The following is a 12753-nucleotide window of genomic DNA, read 5'->3' as shown; positions in this document are numbered from 1 at the left end:
TGCCCTACTGCTGTGCAACTCCACCCACTATCATCAGAGTGCTGGGCCCATGCAGGTTTGGGCTGGCCCCTATCGGACTGACTTGGTCTGACTAGCTGGCCACCAGTTATAATGTAAAGATATAGGGCCTGATTCAGACCCACTCGCGAGCGGCTGTCCGCTCGCAAGTGGGTCGATGTTATGGACTGAGCATGCGCACGACGGAGGGAGCTCCGTCGTGCGCATGCGCCAGACGCGACGAGCGAAGGAAAGTCCTTCGCTCGTTGTGTCCGATCAAAGGGGGCGTGCTGTCAATGTTGATTGACAGCACGCCCCCTTTGGTGGGCGTGCCGGGGGCGTGCCTCCCTGACGGGGGCGTTCCTAAGGGAACGCCTCCCGTCAGAAGCCGGCCCACTGACATCACTAGTGATGTCAGTGGGAGTGATTTTGGCTCTGATAGAGCCAAAATCACTCCGGAGCTTGCGGTTGAAAACCTCAACCGCAGGCTCCGGCTCGCAAATTCGATGGTCTCGACCATCGCGACCATCACAATGCACGCTCGTATAGCCTGTGGGTGGTGACCCACAGCTATACGAGCGTCCAGGAGGACGCTCCATTAAAATGGAGCCCGGCCCTCATTCAGAGCGTGCGCTCTGCTCAGAGTGTACGGCTCTGAATGAGGGCCATACTCTCCTCTCTGTGTGCATATTCCTGCAGCTGCTGTGTGTGTAACGCTGAGGAGTTTCCTAATCAGTGCAGGAACTCCTCCGCAGTGGCTGCTGTGCTCCAATTCACTGAGTTACACACATCCAGTCATTCAGCCAATTAGAGCACAGACACACCCTTACAAACAATGGTGAGAATGGAAGAAGGTGGACAAAAAACAGGAGGCTACTGGTCACAGGAGAGAAGACTGCAGGCAACACACAGTGAACAGGTCAGTGTTAGTGTGACACTGCTGAGTGTGTGAGAGGCACAGTCAGTGGCATAGTCATGGGGGCTGCAGGGGACCGACAGCTCCACCTGCTGAGAAAATCTTTAAAACAACACTTAGCTGTAATAATGGAAGCTGGGTACAATCAGGTGCTACTGGAAAGCTGGGTAATAATGCTGCTGCGGAGCAGGGATTGAGGCGTGACTCACGTGACTTTGATCCTTTTTGGAGTGTTTGCTCCTGCTCTGACGGGTTGCCAAAGTAATCAGCCTGCTGGATTTCACTAAAAGACCATCGGTATTTGAGCTTCTGGATATTATAAATCAGCACTTGTGATTTTATTTAAATGTGAGCAGTTTTTAATCTCTGCCTTAAATTTATTGGTAAACCATATCACACGTCAGGAGTCCTGCTCTTTTGGTCACAGTATCAGTAGATCTGGTGAAGTCTGAGTGTGGGTCAGTGTGCGTGTGAGAGGCAGAGAGTGTACGTCAGTGTGTGTGTGAGAGTCATAGTGTACGTCAATGTGCGCGTGGGAGAGGCAACGAGGGTACATCAGTGCGTGTGATAGGCATAGTGTATGTATGTGTGTGTGTGTGTGTGTGGCACAGTGTAAGTCTGTGTGTGAGAGAAGCACAGAGTGTATGTCAATGTGTGTGTGTGTGAGAGGCACAGAGCACATGTGTAGGTGAGAGGCACAGAGTGCACGTCTGTGACTGAGTGGCACAGACAGAGGGTACATATTAATAGACTAAAGTGGGCTCAGGTTATTTTTATTTGACTGAATGGGGGAAAGGATTATATTTAATAAACTAAAGGTGGCACTGATTATTAGACTGAAGGAGGCACAAATAAAATTAATTAGACTAACTTGGGCACACTGGTGTGTCTGGAATGAATGCAAAATATGCCGTGTCCTTTTGTGGGGATGGTCACACTCTACTGTTAATGACCACATCTACCCAATGGTTGGGCCCGTGCCACTTAATGCCCCAGTCTGACACTGTTTAAAAGTATTGGTATCCCTGCTGGTAGTATCCTCTCATTGTGTTTTTTTTTTTTTTTTTTTTTTTTTTTTTTTACATTATTGGAAATCCCTTGTATATCTGATATATAGTGGTAGCTTGTAGTCACTGCAGAGGTTAGAACAAGTGATGTAGCAGATACATACCAGGATTTAATATGTAAGACGTAGACATAATTACCAGTTTGATAGTAGACTGAAGAGAATCTATGAATCGGTCTTGTATCAATGTTGAAGGGATGTCCACATCTTGATAGTTCTGCCCCAAGATTCCTCTGGTTTGGGATGATATACAGTAGCTGGCCTTATTACCCACTGGAGGGGCTACATTCCGATTAAACTTTTCATGCGAATACTTAACAGCCACTGCAATCGCCTGGCACCACTTTTCTGGCAGCTGATTCTCAATAAAATTGGTACTTAGTTTTTTTTGTTTTTTTTTACAATAGTTGCTATTTGAATAACACGTCCCATAGATATTCCCAGGTCTGGAGTGATTGGTTATTAACATTTATTTATTTATTAACATTCCGTTGCACTTTACAATTAGGAGCAAAACTGTAATATAACAGACACAGCTTACAATCTATAGGTAAATAGTAATTTGATACATGAGGATAAGTGATACATTTTGCCAATGCTCTGGCCTGATTGTAAAGGTTCTTGGTGGGTTGTATGCAGTGTCGGTCTGGAGCCTAAAGGGCCCACCAGGGAATACAGTGGTAGGGGCCCAAGCTTAAGGGGTGTGGCCAGTCACCACAGAGGGACTTTACCAGCCATCATAGAGGACATGCAAAAAACAGGGCCCCATTATAAAGGCAACAGGGGTGTGTCAGTACCACCCACTTTGATTGTTGAGAGGGCTAATCTTGGCCTGGTTTCCATAGAAACAAACCAAACACCCAAATTCATCCACGAACCTGCTCCACCAAGTTACTGTACTCTAGAGGAGGGAGTGGGACCCTAAAGCTGCACCTCCACTAGCAGACTTCAAAACAACTGTCGTTTGTCAGTCTAATGTGCCTTCATTGAACAAGCAGTTCAATCATCTGCAAACATGCTGAACCTGACGTTATAGTCAGGTTGTTCAGCATGTTTGGCCAATGATAGATGTCTAAACAACCAGCGGGAGCACGCATCGCTGGTCGTTTTAGACATTTTTTTTAAACAATCTGCAAACTATTATCGAACGATAACGATATCGTTATCGTTCAATCACTCATTTTAATCACCTAGTGGATGGGCACCTTTAGGCAGTGAGGCACACCAGGGATTTTCCCTGTACACCTGTGGGCCATTCCATCACTGGTTGTATGATCTAGTCACACAACAATGTTGGCCTGGTGTCAGTGGGTTGTGTGAGTGTAGAAAGAGAACATATGTAAACTGTGCAGAGCAGAGGTAATTGTTTAGAATAGCTTATGGGAGTTTTGTGGGTACTTCTGCAATTAGATCGGCTTGCCTGAAGAGGTGAGTTTTTAGGGAACACTTGAAGATGTGGAGGTTAGAAGAAAGTCTTGTGCAGGGGGAGGAAGATACCATTTCATGTCTGATATTATCACCTTTTGGCCTTAAAGTAGGAAGCCGGATCTTGGGTACTGATGGGGGTTGGTGGGTTTGTTGCTGGAGGGGTGAGTAAAGATTTAAATGTATTAAAAAGATGTTCGGGGTTAGAAGCCTGAGCTGAGATAAGAGAGATGATTGTTTAGCAGTGTGCTGAGAGAATTTCTATAGAAATAGTTGAGGCTGACGTGGAGAGTAAAGATAACTGGAGCCACTTGATCAAGGTCTATTACTAGGGGATGGTTAAGATGTGGTACTGCCATATCAGAATAGAGGGATGTAGTAATTGGAGAGATAAGTTGTTGTAGAGAGGCGGCGAGGTGTTGATGATGATTAATAGAAGTAAGGCTTGTGTGAGTATGAGGAAGTTTGGTAGAGTTTTTCAGTTATAATAATAGCCCATCCCTACAAAGAGATCTCTCCAGGGGATTTTTTATTAGACCTTTAACTGTAGTCCTGTTGGCATGAGCTGACCTTTGTAGTTCAGTACCAGAAGGAATTAGCAGTCGGTTTGCCTGTTCCCCCACCCCTTTATACTTACAGCAGAGAATAGCAAGAGATATGGCTTTCAATGTTTAACAAATTAAGCTATTTTTTCTTAAATATATTTATTTAAGTGGGCTGGGCAGAACATGTAACAATACATCTGTTTATTAAAGGGTTACAAAATGCAAATGTATGTTTACATTTACTCAGTGTATAGACTTAAAGTATACAGTGTGTAGAGAGTATAGATCCTTCCTTGTGAGCTATATAAAGAACCTATATTAATGTTTGTCATTCACAATAATATTACTGCAGCTTTTATAATAGAGCTATTCAGTTTTACTACAGTACCTTTATTACAAGATGTTTACAAATTTGGATAGGAAATAATATGAGCTGTTATAATATGAATGTGACTGTAAGGGGCACAGACAGAATACCTATAACCCACCTCCAGTGTACTCGGGGTAAGACTTGGATACTATTAACCCACCTCCAGTGTACTCGGGGTAAGACTTGGATACTATGGAAAAACATGATCGTAGGCAATAATAAAATGCATGTGCTGAATATTCCTTAACATTCATAGCTGCTGGCATTCTTAAATAGTTCTATGGACAGTTTTTTAAGACTCTTATCCTGGGAGGTACACTCTCTAAATTAAAAGTTTTATTTAATTGATTTAAATAATCATAGAAAGGAACGGAGCTTTGGAAACCAACACCATCTGAAGATGGCTTAGAGTCCTGCAGACAAACTCTGAAAATTTTCAGTTTGATGAATGAAGGTCCCCAACCCCATATTGGTGTATGGGGACTGTGGACTTGCTCGGTTATGAAAGGTAAACAGGAGAGAACAGTAATATTTACATTTATGGGTGTACTTGAAGGAATGAGCAAGAAGTCACATCAGTGGATAAAGGACCATTCTGTACCAAGCAGTTACTTTTATACAAAAGCCGAGTGACATCACAAAGGCTGTTTATTATGTTAGCAAGGAATGAGTTCGGCATCCCGAATCTACATGATTTTGTTATTTTTGATGCTGTATGATTTATTTATACATTTATGTACTAAGCTGCTTACTCAGATTGTCCGCCTCTCGTGAGGCCAGGAAATCTGCGCCCTCTGACGTAGACCCCGGCCTTGGCACTCCCAGAAAATGGGGGTGACACATCACCCATTTCCAGGAACGCAGGCCAGCTCCGCCGCCTTCTCACCCCAAAACTGCCACAGCATGTCAGTCATGCTGCAGCTTGGGTGCACTGCGTGCGCTTACATGGGGCTCATTCTGCACATGCGCAGACACTCCACCTTTGGAATTGTACATAAACCATCGGGTTTACCTACAGTTCTGAATCAAGCCCTGTGCTAGATCAATGACAGAAGCTGATTGGTTGCTATGGACAACTTCTCCACGGCTTAATACATCTCCATTTTAATGAGGTTTTCCTACACCCAGGAGATCGCTGTTCTGCATATAGGTTATGAATTAGGGGTCTTCTCAGCAAAGGGACCTCCATGCTGTATTTTTTACACTTTTTTGTTGATTTTTCTCCTGCAACTAAGTGATTCCTATTTCACATCTGCCATTTCCAACTTTTTCCATCAGATACTGGAGACAAACATTAACGTTGTTTACATGTCCTATTGGCGAAAAACCTATGAGGTCAACAATAGGCACCAGCGGAATATGAACTGGAGTTTAGGCTAGACAGTTTGTCCTTATCCAGAATTGCAGGTATATTAAGACTAACAGCAGTAACAGATGTAACAGCGGCGGCAGTGGTAATGCACAGAGTAAGCAGTATATGTAAGAAGAAACAATGGTGTTAAGAGCGGTACTCATATGTCCCAGTGGCCATCTTGGTAAAGGTGTCTGGCCAGCTTCAACGCAGGATAGGAGATGGTGCTGAAGTACACTCATCTCTTACATCTCACCTCCCTAAGCTACAGGGTGTCTCTGTTTAGATAAAATACAATTTACCTCCTTATTGAGAAGACTTCAATGACTTTTGGGTCTGCATTTCCCTATTATCAACAAGGTTTGTAACAGTGATTAATAGAAAATTGGCTCACAGCATGTGTGATGTCTGGATGAGTTGCTACACTGGCATACATTAAACTTCCAATAGTCCACTGATGAGGTACATCCCGCATATCCTCTAACTCTGCTTCACTAGTGGGTGACATGACTTTTGTTAGTTCTATACTTCTCAGGTATTGCTTCAATGTATGTCTGTTGATCAATCATGATTGTTCCTAACAGGTGATGTGCAGGTCCGGGGTTTTTCAGCTTAAATTTCTGTTCTAACAGCTGCTTGACACTTGTTATGTGATGCTCCTGGCCAGCTAGTAACAGATTATCCACATATACTACAATGATGAACAATTTCTGCTCTTTGTAGTTGTGGTAGAGACAGTGATCAATCTTTCAATGTACAAAGTCTATTTCATGTAGTACAGCAACTAACAATGTACCAACAACAACCACTTTGCTTAAGCCAAATAAAGCTTTCTTTAGTAAACAGACTTTTCTCTCTTGGAACATATTTTCACATTAGTGTTCGGGAGGTTCCATATAAATCTCTTTTAGCAATTCTCATTTAAGAAAGCTGAGTCAGTCTAATTGGTATAGCAATAAATCATACATAGCAGATATGGCAATGACTAAACATATTGTACTTTACCTCGCCACAGGAGAAAAGATCTTGCCGTAATCCGTTTCTGTGCATATCCCTTCACGACGAGACAGGCTTTATAACGGGCAATGGTTCCATCTGCATTCAGTTTTTTACAGAAGATCCATTTATTGTTGACTTTCTATGGCGTGGCCTGTTGACTATAGTCCATGTACCGTTGTCATTCAGAGATGTAATCTCTTTCTCTATTGCTAATTTCCATTCTTCCCAGTTGTTGTTTGACTTTGCTTCCTGGATATTTTGAGGTTCACAGAATGTGAATCCATCTTATGTCTTTTATCTTTGTGTATATGAGCATATGCTTTGCATCCAAATACTCTGATAAGATTGATTTGCTTACTTCCTGACCACGCTTCTAATGGTGTTTTGCTTTGTGACACAACTGTGGGTGCACAATTCTTTAGGAAGACTGCTGTAGACACTGCTTCTGCCCAAAAGCATTTTTCTAGGTTGGCATCATGCAGCAGTGACTTGCTCTTTCCACAATTGAGCAGTTGGCATGCTCACTTACACCATTCTGTTTTGGCGTGTATGCAATTGTTAGTTGATGCTCAATTCCATATTTTTTTAAAAAGGTTGTTATTCTCCTATTTTTGTCTTTTAAACATTCAGATCTCAAGACTTTTATTTCCTGACGGGTTTGTGCTACTATTAATCTCTTGTAGTCTGTAATTTTATTTATTACTTCGCTCTTTCCTTTGATGAAGGAAATGTGTGTCATTCTTGTGAAGTCATCGATGAATGTTAGAAAGTATCTATAGCCACTTATTGAATTCACCTCCATCAGGCCACACACATCTGTCTGCACTAATGCTAGGGGTGCTTCAGCTCTGGTTGCTAATTTTGGAAAGTGAGAATGAGCTTGCTAACCTATTATACAAGTCTTTGCATGTCAGTCTGCCTAAAGGTTCTACTAGGAAATTGAGTTCAGAATTTAGGTTCTGTACCATTGCCATTACGACTTCCTCATCATCATTTTGGACTCCTACAGATGTTCGCTACTGAGATGTAGACATCTTATCAATCTAGTCATTTATGTTTCTGTATTCACTTAATTTGGAACCGTACAGTGTATGCCTCAAATGTATCCTCCTCATTAGACCTTTGTCTTCATATGCTGTCTGCAGGGCACACATGTCATATGCTGAAATTTTTCTTTGAATTATAAAGTAAATGTGTTGCTCCATTAAGCCTTAAGCCTATGGTGCCCATAGCTGTATCTACTTCATCAGGATTGGGATTGTGATCTGCGTTACTTATAGCCTTCCACAGCTTCTTATGTTTGAGCTGCATCTCCATAGCCTACTTCCATGTAGTGTAGTTCTCTGAGCCTCTCAGTTTCATAAAGTTATTGCTGGCGGTTGCTGCTGCACAGTGCATGCTGATCCAAACACAGGACTCACTGTATGTTTCACAAGCAGGATACTTTGGCGCCTGGGCCCATAAGCTGTTGATATGTCCTATTTGGTGTAGAACACAGGCTCTTAAACTTGGCCCTCAGGACCCCACACAGTGCACTTTTTCCAGATCTGCTCACAGTCACAAGTGAAATAATTAGCTCCACCTGTGGATCTTTTAAAATGTGTCAGTGAGTAATGACTACACCTATGCACCTGCTGGGTGACCTGGAAAACGTGAACTGTTTGGGGGTCCTGAGGACCGAGTTTGAGAACCACTGGCATAGAAACTGTGAGGTTAACAATAGGCACCAAGGGAATTGTAAAATGGAGTTTAGGCCAGGCACTTTGTCCTTAACCAGGCTTGCAGGTTTATTAAGGATAATAACATTAACAGATGTAACAGCAGTGTGCGGTAAAAGCAGTCAAACACAGAGTAAGCAGTATATGGAAGAAGAGACAATGGTACTCACATCCTAGAGGAACATGTGCTGCATGTCCGTGTAGTACTCCTCACACACTCTAAGATGGCACGGGGTCGCGCATGCTCAGTAACAGGGGCAGAACTATGGGAGACAATGGAGGCGCCTGCCACCAGGCTCCAGCTCTGAAGGGGCACCTCCTCCACGGTCCACAACATATTTACCCCACTTAGAGCTGTAGCTATGTACCAGGAGTGTACCATCACGGCTGCCCAATACATGGCACCACTTCCTGGCACCTGAGAAGCCACCATACACTAGTAGACGGCTACATGTCAGACCATCAGCTGCTGCCTTCGTCTATCTATAGCCTGTCTGTATGTGAATTGCTACATTACAGTGTCAACGGCTGTGACTGGGTGGGGGGCACCAAATTATAACTCGCCTCCGGGCGTCTGGGATGAACTTACGCCACTGCGCAGTAACATGTCCCAGCCGCCATCTTGGTAAAGGTGGCTGGCCTGGCAGGGTTCTCTCTAACAAATGTGCCAACCTATTCTGCTGGTTAACATGTAATGAATGTCTGTGAACACCCTGCTCCCTGATAGACATAGCTAGTGGGGTTCAGGTTCAGCTCTGACAGCTCAGCTATTTTTTTTTTATCATTTTAGGCAACCCCGTTCCTATAGTTACATTCTTCCTGTGAAATAAATGAATAGGAAAATTCTGGGACTGTCACAGCTCTGACCCTGGGCTGTAGCTCCAACCATATGTGTTATAATCCTGCGCTGCTTGCTGGAGATAAACATGCTAATTTTCCACATAGAGCATTACAAACTTTCAAAGCCATTTAAATTAAACACTGACCTAGAACTGTTTCCTAAAGATATTTGGTTTTGCATAACAATAATGTCTGAAGGATGCATTTTTGAGCAAAGAGAGAATACTTCATTTATCATACTAAAATGGAGGCATTTACAAAGACAAAAATAGCTTTTCATTATGCAGACATGAATAAACTAATTATCATTTGTTGTCAGGTTTGAGTAGCCGGCAGGTGTTTAGTATGAATTTGTGTGTATAAAAATGTTTTGTTCCGCAGGAAGCACAGTGCGAAAAAACAACAACGCAAAATACGCTCTGCAAACGGGGATAAGACCAAGTCTACATCAGTCAGCTGTTCAGTTCTGTAAGTATAAAAACAAAGTGTGGTCATTGATAGACTATTGTCCATAATTGTTACAATTGTAAACATTTGTATATGATTGTAATTTGTGAAGTTGGGCCTTTAAAGACTTCAAACTCAGATCTGCTTAATAGTGTGTGTGTGTGTGTATATGTGTGTGTGTGTGTATATGTGTGTGTGTGTGTATATGTATGTGTGTGTGTGTGTATATATATGTGTGTGTATATGTGTGTGTATATGTATATGTGTGTGTGTGTGTATATATATATATATATATATATATATATATATATATATATATATATATATATATATATATTTTTTTTTTTTAGTATTGGCCCGTAAATTCATATTTTATTGTAATATGTCATGTCTACGTCTGGGTAAATTTATTCACTGTTTATTGAAGGTAAAATGATGAATCTGTGATGTACAAAAGGAGACTTATGGCCTATATAAGAGCTTCTAGCTATTCCTGATTTGTACCCAGGTTCGCTATTGGCATATACTCTGCATTTTTGAGTGACATCATAGGGAGAGGGAAAGTTGATCATTGAAAAACCCCATCATGGCCAGGGCCGTCAAGAGCTGAGCAGCAGTCTCCTCTCTCCCTGCCGGATGTGCCGCTACCTCTGCGCTGCTATGTAGTGGGCAGAGGAGCAGCTGACCTGGCCCCCGCTGTGCCCCTCCAACTGGCCCGGGTAAGTAGCCCCCTTCTCGGCCCACCTGCTTAGAGCAAAGCACCTTTGTTCATTTTACTTGGAGATCATCTTTATTGGGGTTTTGATCCATACTTACGTGGCCTTCCACCACAGCGGTAAGCAATTCAGTGAGTTGTTAACTTTCTGTCATTTTTATTTCAAATAAACTATTTTTTTTCTGTATGTCATATTGTTATCTTATTTTGTATACATATTAAGCATTGTGTTTTGTAATATTAAACCTTATTTAATTATCGGTGGTCTGTCTATGCGCCATGGCTGCATTGCACACGCGAGGCAAATGAATTGCAGTTGAGCTCGAAGAGAGGATTCACTCGCAATTGATTGACAGGAAGAGACCGTTTTGTGGGTGGTTACTGGAAGTTCCGGCCAAGACGCAGGCGTGTCGGGGGTGTTTCCTGAACGTGTCCGGCTGTTTCCTGGGCATGTACTAGCCAGCATCTGCGATCACGCACACAGAGAACAAAGCTCTGGCGTCTCAGTTACCACGGCCATTCTGAGTGACCATAGACTTACTCAAGGAGTCCATGTTTTCAGAATCTGCTTACAATGCCGCGTTTGTGTATGCAGTTGTGGGCAGCTATGAGGGCTCTGGTGGGCGCCTCAATACAAAAACTACCGTCGGATGCATTAGCATATTTTAGCAATTGCTCAGCGGCAAAAATTGTGAATGCGTTTCCATTAGCGTACAGCTCTGAATCAGGCCCAATGTAACGACTATGGTATACTACGGTGATATCCCAGACTCAACACACATAGGGGCATATCCAATTAGCCGTGGGGTTTACCCCGCGCGCGAGTCCCCGCTGTCTGACTTTACCTCGCGCCTCATGTAGGTGCGAGGTAATTTCTGCGTGAGGCCGCCCTATTCAACCTCACGCGAGCGGGTATAACACACTGACTCTGCAGTTCTCGCAGAATCAGTGTGTTCTCGCGCGTGAATCCTGTTCTAAAGCTATTTAATTGAATAGCTAATCCCCTCGTTGCGGGACTTTTACACGATAATTAGCCACGGGTGAAACCCCGCGGCTAGTTGGATATACCCCATAATATTGCACAATCACATTATAATAAAACAGCAGTACATTATTACATTAGAGAGCAGTCCTTAATCATAGATTGAACGATAACAACAACAGATCAGTGATCAATGTTGTAGAAATATCTGATCAGTAAGAAAGGATGTCCTTCAGTAACTCAGAGTTGTATATGGTCAGTCTGACTACAACTTTACAGACTCAAGTGGTTCGATAAATCTGTATGTACAGCTTGTCTCTATTTTTCCCATTTGATTACTGGTTGAGTACCTTGCATAGGAGCTTATGATTTTGACTCTTGTCTTACCCTGCTGGACCTCCAGTCCCATTGCCTAATCTGCAGCACTTGGGTGCACCATTGCTTTGCCTTTCTGAGTCTAGAAATTGTCAGCACCAGCTCTGCAGTCAGTGTATCTTCTCACAGTAGCCCTGCAAACCTTTCCTGCCAGCTCTCCTTGATTGCTACTCTTTCATGGAGTCTCCCTGATTACTCCTTCATTATGTAGCTTGTTTTTTGGGGAAAAAAAGTAATCAGAGATATATACATTCCAATGGAATCATCAGTGCCATTTCCCTGCATTGGTTGATCCCTATGGATACATGTAATTTCATATAAGGTTTCTCGTGGCCACTTATATGGAAAGAAACCCTTGTAAAACACATGAGCAGGACCTGAAAAGTATTAGTGTGTTTTCAACAACATGTAGATCTTACTAACTGCTTTGGGGCTTGTTTCCATTTGGATGTAAGCCAGTTATATAACACGCCTCTCAGATGTAGCAGTACACCCCACTTTACCACCACGCTCATAGGTGTTGCATTCACAAGCTCCCTGAAATGCTATTTCAAAAATAGGCAAGTATGCTGCAAATATCACTTTTCTCTACTATTTGGTACATTGTGTATTGAATACAAGGTTAAAATCAGCTGTAAAAAGGCAGCAATGAACAAGCCGGACCACTGTTCAGGTGAGAAGACGGACCTTACTCTACTTCCATACTTCCTAGAACCGTGCAGTCGATATATTTGACTCGGGAGGTACGAAGTTCATAACCTCCGCCCATCTAAGGAAAGTAATTATATTTATGGTATATGTATGATTTTTTTTATATTTCATATTGATGAATGGTACCATTGCTTTGGATCATTTCATCTGATATTAGTATCCTGCATTCTATTATTAGTAGGTCGATTTATTCCATAGGTTCTATAGCGCCAGGGTCCTATTCAACTTCTTATAGGCTATTGAATGCCCCTCAATATCAACAAAAAAATTCTGAACATTTTTTTAAGGTTAAAATA

General features: G+C 42.5%; 1 protein-coding gene across 1 annotated transcript in view; it reads left to right on the top strand.

Moving 5' to 3' along the window:
- Positions 1-9625, top strand: part of POLM (DNA polymerase mu) — a 67463-nt gene extending 57838 nt beyond the window's left edge. The window contains exon 12 of the transcript XR_015869455.1: positions 9609-9625. The gene's annotated coding sequence lies outside the window, so the exon portion shown is untranslated. The remainder of the gene's footprint in view (positions 1-9608) is intronic.
- Positions 9626-12753: the final 3128 nt, after the last annotated feature.

This window comes from Taudactylus pleione, unplaced genomic scaffold (genome assembly GCF_031769625.1).
Source record: "Taudactylus pleione unplaced genomic scaffold, aTauple2 ptg000329l, whole genome shotgun sequence".
In the NCBI taxonomy this organism is placed as follows: domain Eukaryota; kingdom Metazoa; phylum Chordata; class Amphibia; order Anura; family Myobatrachidae; genus Taudactylus; species Taudactylus pleione.
Note: the sequence above shows the minus strand (reverse complement) of the source record. Positions and strands in the feature narration are given on the sequence as shown.